Below are 12,595 nucleotides of genomic sequence, written 5' to 3'. Positions count from 1 at the left end.
TTTATTACATATTTTACCAGTTTTATTCCTACAAAGGGATTTTGCTTAAAAGGAAGTTTACATTGAATGTGTTACTTTTTTCCACATAGTTTAGTTGTTTACTTTTGTATTTAAAGGAACTATATATTTTGAAACAAACAGGATTTTTATAATATGGGATTATGTTTTCTGCTAAAATGGTCAATAAAAAAGAAACCCAAAATCGTAGTTCTCTTGGTGAGGGAAGCCAAAATATATTATCAGTTGGCAACAAAACCAAGAATTTCATATGTTACAGGTTGATAGCAAATTACTTCCCATCATTCATCAACAAAGCCAAGAACTTCATGTATTGTAGTTTAATTGAGTATTATTTCAACACCAAGAACAGATTGGTTTTACTGGGGATTGAACGCAGGACCTTCTGCGTGTTATGCAGACGTGATGACCACTACTCTATGAAACCTGATGGGAAGTTACTGTGTATTGGCTAGCAGAGCAGAATTGTGACTGACGCGGCCTTTTTATTGCTGAAGGAAAGTATTTTTGGTTAATGAAACATTTACAATTTTTATTACATATTTTACCAGTTTTATTCCTACAAAGGGATTTTGCTTAAATGGAAGTTTACATTGAATGTGTTACTTTTTTCCACATAGTTTAGTTGTTTGCTTTTGTATTTAAAGGAACTATATATTTTGAAACAAACAGGATTTTTATAATATGGGATTATGTTTTCTGCTAAAATGGTGAATAAAAAAGAAACCCAAAATCGTAGTTCTCTTGGTGATGGAAGCCAAAATATATTATCAGTTGGCAATAAAAGAAAGAATTTCATATGTTACAGGTTGATAGCAAATTACCTCCCATCATTCGGCAACAAAGCCAAGAGCTTCAAAAATTGTAGTTTAATTGAGTATTATTTCACCAACAAGAACAGATTGGTTTTACTGGGGATTGAACGCAGGACCTTCTGCGTGTTAAGCAGACGTGATGACCACTACTCTATGAAACCTGATGGAAAGTTACTGTGTATTGGCTAGCAGAGCAGAATTGTGACTGACAGGGCCTTTTTATTGCTGAAGGAAAGTATTTTTTGTTAATGAAACATTTACAATTTTTATTACATATTTTACCAGTTTTATTCCTACAAAGGGTTTTTGCTTAAAAGGAAGTTTACATTGAATGTGTTACTTTTTTCCACATAGTTTAGTTGTTTGCTTTTGTATTTAAAGGAACTATATATTTTGAAACAAACAGGATTTTTATAATATGGGATTATGTTTTCTGCTAAAATGGTCAATAAAAAAGAAACCCAAAATCGTAGTTCTCTTGGTGATAAAAGCCAGAATATATTATCAGTTGGCAACAAAACAAAGAATTTCATATGTTACAGGTTGATAGCAAATCACTTCAACAGCGAAAACGGCTTGTTTTTACTGGGGATTGAACCCAGGACCTTCTGCGTGTGAAGTAGACGTGATGATGACTACACTATGAAACCTGTGAAATCCAGCAAAGTAATGGCATTTAGAGACGAGTTTTGACCGCCAGGGAAAAAAAAAAAATAATTTGTAGTTCTGTTTGTGATGGAAGCCAAAACATCCCGTCAAACGGCAACAAAGCCAAGAACTTCTTATATTGTAGTTGGATAGCGTATTATTTCAACACGAAGAACAGATTGGTTTCACTGGGGATTGAACCCAGGACCTTCTGCGTGTTAAGCAGACGTGATGACCACTGCACTATGAAACCTAACGAAAAGTCACTGTGTATTGGCTAGCAGAGCAGAATTGTGACTGACAGGGCCTTTTTATTGCTAAAGAAAGTATTTTTGGTTAATGAAACATTTACAATTATTATTACATATTTTACCAGTTTTATTCCTACAAAGGGATTTTGCTTAAATTGAAGTTTATATTGAATGTGTTACTTTTTTCTCCATAATTTGGTCTTTTGCTTTTGTATTTATGGGAACTATATATTTTGAAACAAATAGGATTTTTATAATATGGGATTATGTTTTCTGCTAAAATGGTCAATAAAAAAGAAACCTAAAATCGTTGTTCTCTTTGTGATGGAAGCCAAAATGTATTGTCATTTGGCAACGAAACCAAGAATTTCACATATTACAAGTCGATAGGAAATTACTTCAACACCAAAAACAGATTGGTTTCACTGGGGATTGAACCCAGGACCTTCTGCAAGTGAAGCAGACGGGATGACCACTACACTATGAAACCTTTGAAATCCTGCAAAGTAATGGCAATTAGAGTCGAGTTTTGACCGCCAGGGGAAAAAAAACAAATTCGTAGCTCTGTTGGTGATGGAAGCTAAAACATCCCGTTATTCGGCAACAAAGCCAAGAACTTTATATACTGCAGGTTGATAAGGGATTATTTCAACACCAAGAACACATGGGTTTCACTGGGGATTGAATTCATGACCTTCTGCGTGTAAAGTAGACGTGATTTCCACTACACTATGAAACCTTTGAAAGCCTGCAAAGTAATGGCAATTAGAGACGAGTTTTGACCGCCAGGGAAAAAACATTCCTAGCTCTGTTGGGGATGGAAGCCAAAACATCCCTTCATTCGGCAACAACGCCAAGAACTTCATATAATGTAGTATTATTTCAACACCAAGAACAGATTGGTTTTACTGGGGATTGAACGCAGGACCTTCTGCGTGTTAAGCAGACGTGATGACCACTACTCTATGAAACCTGATGGAAAGTTACTGTGTATTGGCTAGCAGAGCAGAATTGTGACTGACGGGGCCTTTTTATTGCTGAAGGAAAGTATTTTTGGTTAATGAAACATTTACAATTTTTATTACATATTTTACCAGTTTTATTCCTACAAAGGGATTTTGCTTAAAAGGAAGTTTACATTGAATGTGTTACTTTTTTCCACATAGTTTAGTTGTTTGCTTTTGTATTTAAAGGAACTATATATTTTGAAACAAACAGGATTTTTATAATATGGGATTATGTTTTCTGCTAAAATGGTCAATAAAAAAGAAACCCAAAATCGTAGTTCTCTTGGTGAGGGAAGCCAAAATATATTATCAGTTGGCAACAAAACCAAGAATTTCATATATTACAGGTTGATAGCAAATTACTTGATCAGCGAAAACGGCTTGTTTTTACTGGGGATTGAACCCAGGACCTTCTGCGTGTGAAGTAGACGTGATGACGACTCCACTATGAAACCTGTGAAATCCTGCAAAGTAATGGCATTTAGAGACGAGTTTTGACCGCCAGGGGAAAAAAAAAATAATTTGTAGTTCTGTTTGTGATGGAAGCCAAAACATCCCGTCATTCGGCAAAAAAGCCGAGAACTTCATATATTGTAGTTGGATAGCGTATTATTTCAACACTAAGAACAGATTGGTTTCACTGGGGATTGAACCCAGGACCTGATGGAAAGTTACTGTGTATTGGCTAGCAGAGCAGAATTGTGACTGACGGGGCCTTTTTATTGCTGAAGGAAAGTATTTTTGGTTAATGAAACATTTACAATTATTATTACATATTTTACCAGTTTTATTCCTACAAAAGGATTTTGCTTAATTTGAAGTTTATATTGAATGTGTTACTTTTTTCTCCATAGTTTGGTCTTTTGCTTTTGTATTTATGGGAACTATATATTTTGAAACAAATAGGATTTTTATAATATGGGATTATGTTTTCTGCTAAAATGGTCAATAAAAAAGAAACCCAAAATCGTAGTTCTCTTTGTGATGGAAGCCAAAATGTATTGTCATTTGGCAACGAAACCAAGAATTTCACATATTACAAGTCGATAGGAAATTACATCAACACCAAAAACAGATTGGTTTCACTGGGGATTGAACCCAGGACCTTCTGCGCGTGAAGCAGACGTGATGACCACTACACTATGAAACCTTTGAAATCCTGCAAAGTAATGGCAATTAGAGTCGAGTTTTGACCGCCAGGGGAAAAAAAACAAATTCATAGCTCTGTTGGTGATGGAAGCTAAAACATCCCGTTATTCGGCAACAAAGCCAAGAACTTTATATACTGCAGGTTGATAGGGGATTATTTCAACACCAAGAACACATGGGTTTCACTGGGGATTGAACCCAGGACCTTCTGCGTGTAAAGCAGACATGATTTCCACTACACTATGAAACCTTCGAAAGCCTTCAAAGTAATGGCAATTAGAGACGAGTTTTGACCGCCAGGGAAAAAAAAAACAAATTCGTAGCTCTGTTGGGGATGGAAGCCAAAACATCCCATCATTCGGCAACAAAGCCAAGAACTTCATTTATTGTAGTTTAATTGAGTATTATTTCAACACCAAGAACAGATTGGTTTTACTGGGGATTGAACGCAGGACCTTCTGCGTGTTAAGCAGACGTGATGACCAGTACTCTATGAAACCTGATGGAAAGTTACTGTGTATTGGCCAGCAGAGCAGAATTGTGACTGACGGGGCCTTTTTATTGCTGAAGGAAAGTATTTTTGGGTAATGAAACATTTACAATTTTTATTACATATTTTACCAGTTTTATTCCTACAAAGGGATTTTGCTTAAAAGGAAGTTTACATTGAATGTGTTACTTTTTTCCACATAGTTTAGTTGTTTGCTTTTGTATTTAAAGGAACTATATATTTTGAAACAAACAGGATTTTTATAATATGGGATTATGTTTTCTGCTAAAATGGTCAATAAAAAAGAAACCCAAAATCGTAGTTCTCTTGGTGATGGAAGCCAAAATATATTATCAGTTGGCAGCAAAACAAAGAATTTCATATGTTACAGGTTGATAGCAAATTACTTCTACGGCGGAAACGGCTTGTTTTTACAGGGGAGTGAACCCAGGACCTTCTGCGTGTGAAGTAGACGTGATGACGACTCCACTATGAAACCTGTGAAAACCTGCAAAGTAATGGCATTTAGAGACGAGTTTTGACCGCCAGGGGGAAAAAAAAAAATAATTTGTAGTTCTGTTTGTGATGGAAGCCAAAACATCCCGTCATTCGGCAACAAAGCCGAGAACATCATATATTGGAGTTGGATAGCGTATTATTTCAAAACTAAGAACAGATTGGTTTCACTGGGGATTGAACCCAGGACTAGAGATGAGCGAACCGGTCGCGGTTCGGCTCGAGTCGGTTCGCCGAACGGGTATCTTCGTTCGAGTTCGGTTCGTCGAACGTTCGACGAACCGAACTCGAACCAATAGGCTATAATGGGAGGCAATCACAAACACATAAAATGCATTATAAATGTACACAAACAGTTAATAAACATTGCCATAACACTTACCGGTCCCCGCGATCCCTCCTGTACTCTGTCTCCTGCCGCTATTCCATCCAATGATCGCTGAATCCTCCCCGTGACCAGCACTGCCAGCTGAGATGCAGGACCTATCATGACGTCAAAATAGCCATGTGACCAGTCACGTGGCTATTATCTCATTGGCTACAGACTGGTCATATGACTATGACGCGTCATGTAGGACCTGCGAGTGCATCTCTCCGGTACACGGTGCACATATGTGTATCGCCGTGTACCGGCGACATGCTCTAGCACACGGTCGACTCCGGTCATTAACGGAGATCACCGTTGCCATAGCAAAGCAGTTAGCGGTGACGTCACCGCTAACTGCGGCTCCGAGAGCACCGTTGCTATGGTAACGCGTCTGTCAGCGTTACCGCTGTTACCGCTGACAGCCAGCACTGATCACTCACGGAGTGAAGGCTGCACGCTGCTTCCCGATTGTAGTGAGGATTGTAGTGAGGATGAGGTTCCTCAGCCCCAAGTGATGAGCTGGGTAATCTCATCCTCACTACAATCGTCACTACTACTACACTAGTGAGGATTGTAGTGAGGATGAGGTTCCTCAGCCCCAAGTGATGAGCTGGGTAAACTCATCCTCACTACAATCGTCACTACTACTACACTAGTGATGATTGTAGTGAGGATGAGGTTCCTCAGCCCCAAGTGATGAGCTGGGTAAACTCATCCTCACTACAATCGTCACTACTACTACACTAGTGATGATTGTAGTGAGGATGAGGTTCCTCAGCCCCAAGTGATGAGCTGGGTAAACTCTTCCTCACTACAATCGTCACTACTACTACACTAGTGATGATTGTAGTGAGGATGAGGTTCCTCAGCCCCAAGTGATGAGCTGGGTAAACTTATCCTCACTACAATCGTCACTACTACTACACTAGTGAGGATTGTAGTGAGGATGAGGTTCCTCAGCCCCAAGTGATGAGCTGGGTAAACTCATCCTCACTACAATCATCACTACTACTACACTAGTGAGGATTGTAGTGAGGATGAGGTTCCTCAGCCCCAAGTGATGAGCTGGTGAACCTCATCCTCACTACAATCGTCACTACTACTACACTAGAAAGAAAGAAGACAGAAGAGCAGGATCGTGGAGGGCTGACAGGGGGTAATAAAGATGGAGTCTCTAATGTGTCTGTGTATTTATTTCTATTAAAGTATTTTTTTCTCTGTGTGGTGTTTTTTTTTAACCCTTTATTGGAGATTCTTAATGGCCGGGTCAAACGTGCCTGACATTAAGAATCTCTGGCTTAATACTGGCTAGTAAATCAAAGCCAGTATTAACTCATGATTACCCAACAAGCCACCCGGCTTCAGGGCTGTTGGAAGAGTTGGATACAGCGCCAGATGATGGCGCTTCTATGAGAGCGCCATTTTCTGGGACGGCTGCGGACTGAAATTCGCAGCAGAGGCGCCCAGAAACCTCGGGCTAACCTGTGCTGCGGATTCCAATCCCCAGCTGCCTAGTTGTACCCGGCTGGACACAAAAAATGGGACGAAGCCCACGTCATTTGTTTTTTAATTATTTCATGAAATAAGGGAAATAATTAAAAAAAACGGACTTCCCTATATTTTTGGTTCCCAGCCGGGTACAAATAGGCAACTGGGGGTTGGAGGCAGCCCGTGGCTGCCTGCTGTACCTGGCTAGCATACAAAAATATGGCGAAGCCCACGTCATTTTTTTGGTGGGCAAAAAAATTCTGCATACAGTCCTGGATGGAGTATGCTGAGCCTTGTAGTTCTGCAGCTGCTGTCTGCTCTTCTCCATACAGACACACAGCAGCTGCAGAACTACAAGGCTCAGCATACTCCATCCAGGACTGTATGCAGAAGTTTTTTGCCCCCTGAAAAAATGATGTGGGCTTCACCATATTTTTGTATGTTAGCCAGGTACAGCAGGCAGGTACGGATGCCCCCAACCCCCAGTTGCCTATTTGTACCCGGCTGGTAACAAAAAATAAAGGGAAGCCCTTTTTTTATTATTTCATGAATTTCATTAAATAATTAGAAAACAAATGACGTAGGCTTCGCCCCATTTTTTTGTCCAGCCAGGTACAACTAGGCAGCTTGGGATTGGAATCCGCAGCACAGGTTGGCCTGAGCTTTCTGGGCCCCACTGCTGCGAATTGCAGTCTGCAGCCGCCTCAGAAAATGGCATTTTCAAAGAAGCGCCATCTTCTGGCGCTGTATCCAACTCTTCCAGCACCTGCCTGCTATACCTGGCTAGCATACAAAAATATGGCGAAGCTCACGTCCTTTTTTTGTAGTTTTTTGGCAAAAAAAATAAAAAATGCTTCCCTGGATTTTCCATTGCCAGTGAAGGTAACACCAAGCAGTGGGGGTTAGCAGCCAGTAGCTGCTTGGATTACCCTTACCTAGCAATACAAAAAATGCAGCGGGAGCCCATATATATTTTTTTTTAATTATTTATTTAAATAACTAAAAACAAAATGGGCTTCCCTGTATTTTGATTGCTGGACATCACAGTGCTGTAAAAATAAATCTTTAAAAAAATGACGTAGCGCTCCGCGGTATTTTTGATTCTCAGTGCAGATAAAGCAGACAGTTATGGGTTGCCACCCCAGTCTGCCTGCCGTTACCTTGGTTGGCAATCAAAATACAGGGAAGCCCATTAATTTTTTCTATTTAATAAATAGTTAAAAAAAAAAATGACGTTGGGTCCCCCCATTTTTGATAGCCAGCTAAGGTAAAGCAGACGGTTGTAGCCTGAAAACCACAGCTGGCAGCTTTACCGTGGTTTGGGATCCAATGTGGAGGTCCCCTCAGGCTCTTTTTTATAATTATTTTATAAATATTAATAATTACACAATAAAAGTAGGGTCCCCCCCAAATTGGATCACCAGCCAAGGTAAAGCAGACAGCTGAGGTCTGGTATTCTCAGGGTGGGAAGGTACAGAGTTATTGGGCCTTCACAGCCTAAAAATAGCAGGCCGCAGGCACCCCAGACGTGGCGCATCCACTAGATGCGCCAATTCTGGCGCTTCACCCCAGCTCATCCCGTGCCCCGGTGCAGTGGCAAATGGGGTAATAAATCGGGTTGATACTAGCTGTAAAGTCACCTGAGATCAAGCCCAGCAGTTTGTGATGTTATGGCGTCTATTAGATACCCAACATCATAAACTGTCAGTACTATCAAAAAAAAAAAATCGACAAAAGAAATTTATTTGAAAAAACAGTCCCCAAAACATTTCCTCTTTCACCAATTTATTGTAAGAAAAAAAATAAAGGGGTCCCACGACGACTCTGGACCGTCTAGAATATGGGGGGGGAGACACTTTGGGAACGTATCCCCCATTTTCTAGGAGTGCGGACCCTTCATGTGAGGAGTGTGGGTGCAATGAATCTGCACTCACTCTCCCCGGGTCCACAGAAGCAGAGTCCATGTCGTAATGGTTGCTACCAAAGCTGCAATGCCCTGCTCATGAGGTAAGGGCATGCCTAATCAGGAGAACTACTGTAGAGGAAGCTCTGCTCACTTGTATATAGGTGCTCTGAGGTAATAATAGATAAAATTAGTGAGTAGCCTCGGCACTCTAAATCTCCCAGACTAAGTCAGTAAGTCACAATGGATAGTAATGCAAAATCACTCTTTATTGGTCCGTATTAAGAAAAAAAAAATTTTCATAAGCATATATGTTTTTGTCCAAAACAAGTTACAAATGACGTTTCGGCCTGAGCCTTCGTCAGATTGGACTTATCTGCATGTAATCATGAAAAATGACAATAATCAGTATCACATAAGAGTGAGAGAACAATAACATAAACTCGAACAATGTAGAGGTACAATTGGGATGCAGCAAAAAAATTGCAACACAGCAGGAAATGAAACACATGATACAAATGTCATAATACAGTACAAGGACAATATAGTAATGACAAATATGGGGTCAGAGTAGGCTTAGACAGCTCTGGTACGAAAAAGATGTCAATCATAAAGTAACATGTGCAGTAGGTGTAGAGCTACAGTATGCATGGCAGAGCTAATGGGTAGACCGACCATAGAAAAAGAACGGAGAAAAAGTGGAGAAAAAGTGGAGAAAAAATGGATAAAAAGTGGAGAAAAAGTGAAGAAAAAGTAGAGAAAAAGTGGAGAAAAAGTGGAGAAAAAGTGGAGAAAAAAATGGATAAAAAGTGGATAAAAAGTGGATAAAAAGTGGAGAAAAAAATGGATAAAAAGTGGAGAAAAAGTGGAGCACCCTTTGGTGCCTTTCATGTGGCACTAAGGGGTGCTTAGCTTTGTATTTAGCCAAAAAAATGAAAACAAAATGACGTAGGGTTCCCCCTAGTTTTGTAGCCAGCTAGGGTAAAGCAGACGGCTGCAGCCTGCAGGCCACAGCTGGCAACCTCACCTTGGCTGGTAATCCAAAACTGAGGGCACCCCACGCTGTTATTTTAAATTAAATAAATAATTAAAAAAAAAACACGTAGGGGTCCCCCAAAATTGGATCACCAGCCAAGGTAAAGCAGACAACTGAGGCCTGATATTCTCAGACTAGGGAGGTCCATGGTTATTGGACTCTCCCCAGCCTAAAAATAGCAGGCCGCAGCCGCCCCAGAAGTGGCGCATCCATTAGATGCGCCAATCCTGGTGCTTCGCCCCAGCTCATCCCGCGCCCTGGTGCGGTGGCAAACGGGGTAATATATGGGGTTAATACCAGATGTGTAATGTCACCTGGCATTAAGCCCTGGGGTTGGTGAGGTCAGGGGTCTATCAGATACCCGACATCACCAACCCAGTCAGTAATAAAAAAAAATAGACGACAAACACATTTTTATTTGAAAAAACACTCCCCAAATCATTAACTCTTTAACCAATTTATTAGAATGAAAAACAAATCCAGGTCTGGTGTAATCCAAGGGGTTGCCATGATGATCCACACTGTCCCAGTCAATGAAGAGCAGGATGTTCCCCATTGGCTGGGAGAGCAGTGCAGTGACCTGAGCTAACATCAATGGGTCAGCCCAGGTCACTGCAGGGGATGACAAGTGCTGCTGTCAGCGAGGTACATTACCTGCGCTGATCTCCAGCACACTGACAGCCCCTGTCACTGAGTTCAATGACCGCCGCCTTCACAGCCAAGAATCGCGAGAGGCCCGTGACGTCACCGCTAGTCAGTCTCGGGTCGGAAGCGAGAGAAGGTGATGTGACAAGCGGCGGCCATGAAGGACAGTGACAGCGCTGAGGTCGGGATGGCGGGACTTCATCACCGCAGGCAGGGCCGGCTCCAGGTTTTTGTGGGCCCCGGGTGGAAGAGTCCCAGTGGGCCCCATAAACACGCAGACACACACACATACACAGATACATACACGTACATATACATATTTAAAGGCAAACTCACAAAAATACATATAAACAGACAAATCTATACAGTCATATACACTGACATACATAGATACACATCATACATGCATACATACAGAGACACACACTGCTATGCTGCATACATACATACATACAGACACACACATACTGCTCTGCATGCATACATACATATAGACAGACACACACACACTGCTCTGCTACATACATACATATAGACAGACACACACATACTGCTCTGCTGCATACATACATACAGACACACACACACACACTGCTCTGCTGCATACATACATACAGACAGACACGCATACTGCTCTGCTGCATACATACATGCATACATACATACAAACAGACACGCATACTGCTCTTCTGCATACATACATACATACATACAGACAGACACGCATACTGCTCTGCATGCATACATACAGACACGCATACTGCTCTGCTGCATACATACATGCATACATACAGACAGACACGCATATTGCTCTGCTGCATATATATATATACATACATACAGACACGCATACTACTCTGCTACATATATACATACATACATAGACACGCATACTGCTCTGCTGCATATATACATACATACAGACACGCATACTACTCTGCTACATATATACATACATACATAGACACGCATACTGCTCTGCTGCATATATACATACATACATACAGACACGCATACTACTCTGCTACATATATACATACATACATAGACACGCATACTGCTCTGCTGCATTTATACATACATACATATAGACACGCATACTGCTCTGCTGCATATATACATACATACATACAGACACGTATACTGCTCTGCTGCATACATACATGCATACATACAGACACGCATACTGCTCTGCTGCATACATACATGCATACATACAGACACGCATACTGCTCTGCTGCATACATACATGCATACATACAGACAGACACGCATATTGCTCTGCTGCATATATATATACATACATACAGACACGCATACTACTCTGCTACATATATACATACATACATACAGACACGCATACTGCTCTGCTGCATATATATATACATACACGCATACTGCTCTGCTACATATATACATACATACAGACACGTATACTGCTCTGCTGCATACATACATGCATACATACAGACAGACACGCATACTGCTCTGCTGCATATATATATACATACAGACACGCATACTACTCTGCTACATATATACATACATACATACAGACACGCATACTGCTCTGCTGCATATATACATACATACACGCATACTGCTCTGCTGCATATATACATACATACATACATACATACAGACATGCATACTGCTCTGCTACATATATACATACATACAGACACGTATACTGCTCTGCTGCATACATACATGCATACATACAGACAGACACACATACTACTCTGCTACATATATACATACATACATACAGACACGCATACTGCTCTGCTGCATATATACATACATACACGCATACTGCTCTGCTGCATATATACATACATACATACATACACGCATACTGCTCTGCTGAATATATACATACATACAGACACGCATACTGCTCTGCTGCATACATACATACATACATACAGACACATATACTGCTCTGCTGCATACATACATACATACATACAGACACGCATACTGCTCTGCTGCATATATACATACATACACGCATACTGCTCTGCTGCATATATACATACATACATACAGACACGCATACTGCTCTGCTGCATATATACATACATACATATAGACACGCATACTGCTCTGCTGCATATATACATACATACATACAGACACGTATACTGCTCTGCTGCATACATACATGCATACATACAGACACGCATACTGCTCTGCTCCATATATACATACATACAGACACGCATACTGCTCTGCTGCATATATACATACATACATACA

General features: G+C 40.7%; 2 non-coding genes across 2 annotated transcripts; both read right to left on the bottom strand.

Moving 5' to 3' along the window:
• Nucleotides 1–3,816: 3,816 nt before the first annotated feature.
• Nucleotides 3,817–3,889, bottom strand: TRNAV-CAC (transfer RNA valine (anticodon CAC)). The gene has a single exon. It is a non-coding gene; the product is annotated as a tRNA-Val (tRNA).
• A 176-nt stretch (nt 3,890–4,065) lies between these two features.
• TRNAV-UAC (transfer RNA valine (anticodon UAC)) lies at nt 4,066–4,138 on the bottom strand. Its single transcript has one exon. It is a non-coding gene; the product is annotated as a tRNA-Val (tRNA).
• Nucleotides 4,139–12,595: the final 8,457 nt, after the last annotated feature.

The sequence above is a fragment of the Anomaloglossus baeobatrachus genome, chromosome 2, assembly GCF_048569485.1.
Source record: "Anomaloglossus baeobatrachus isolate aAnoBae1 chromosome 2, aAnoBae1.hap1, whole genome shotgun sequence".
Taxonomy (NCBI): Eukaryota; Metazoa; Chordata; class Amphibia; order Anura; family Aromobatidae; genus Anomaloglossus; species Anomaloglossus baeobatrachus.
The sequence above is the reverse complement of the archived record's forward strand: the minus strand, read 5'-3'. Positions and strand labels throughout refer to the sequence as shown.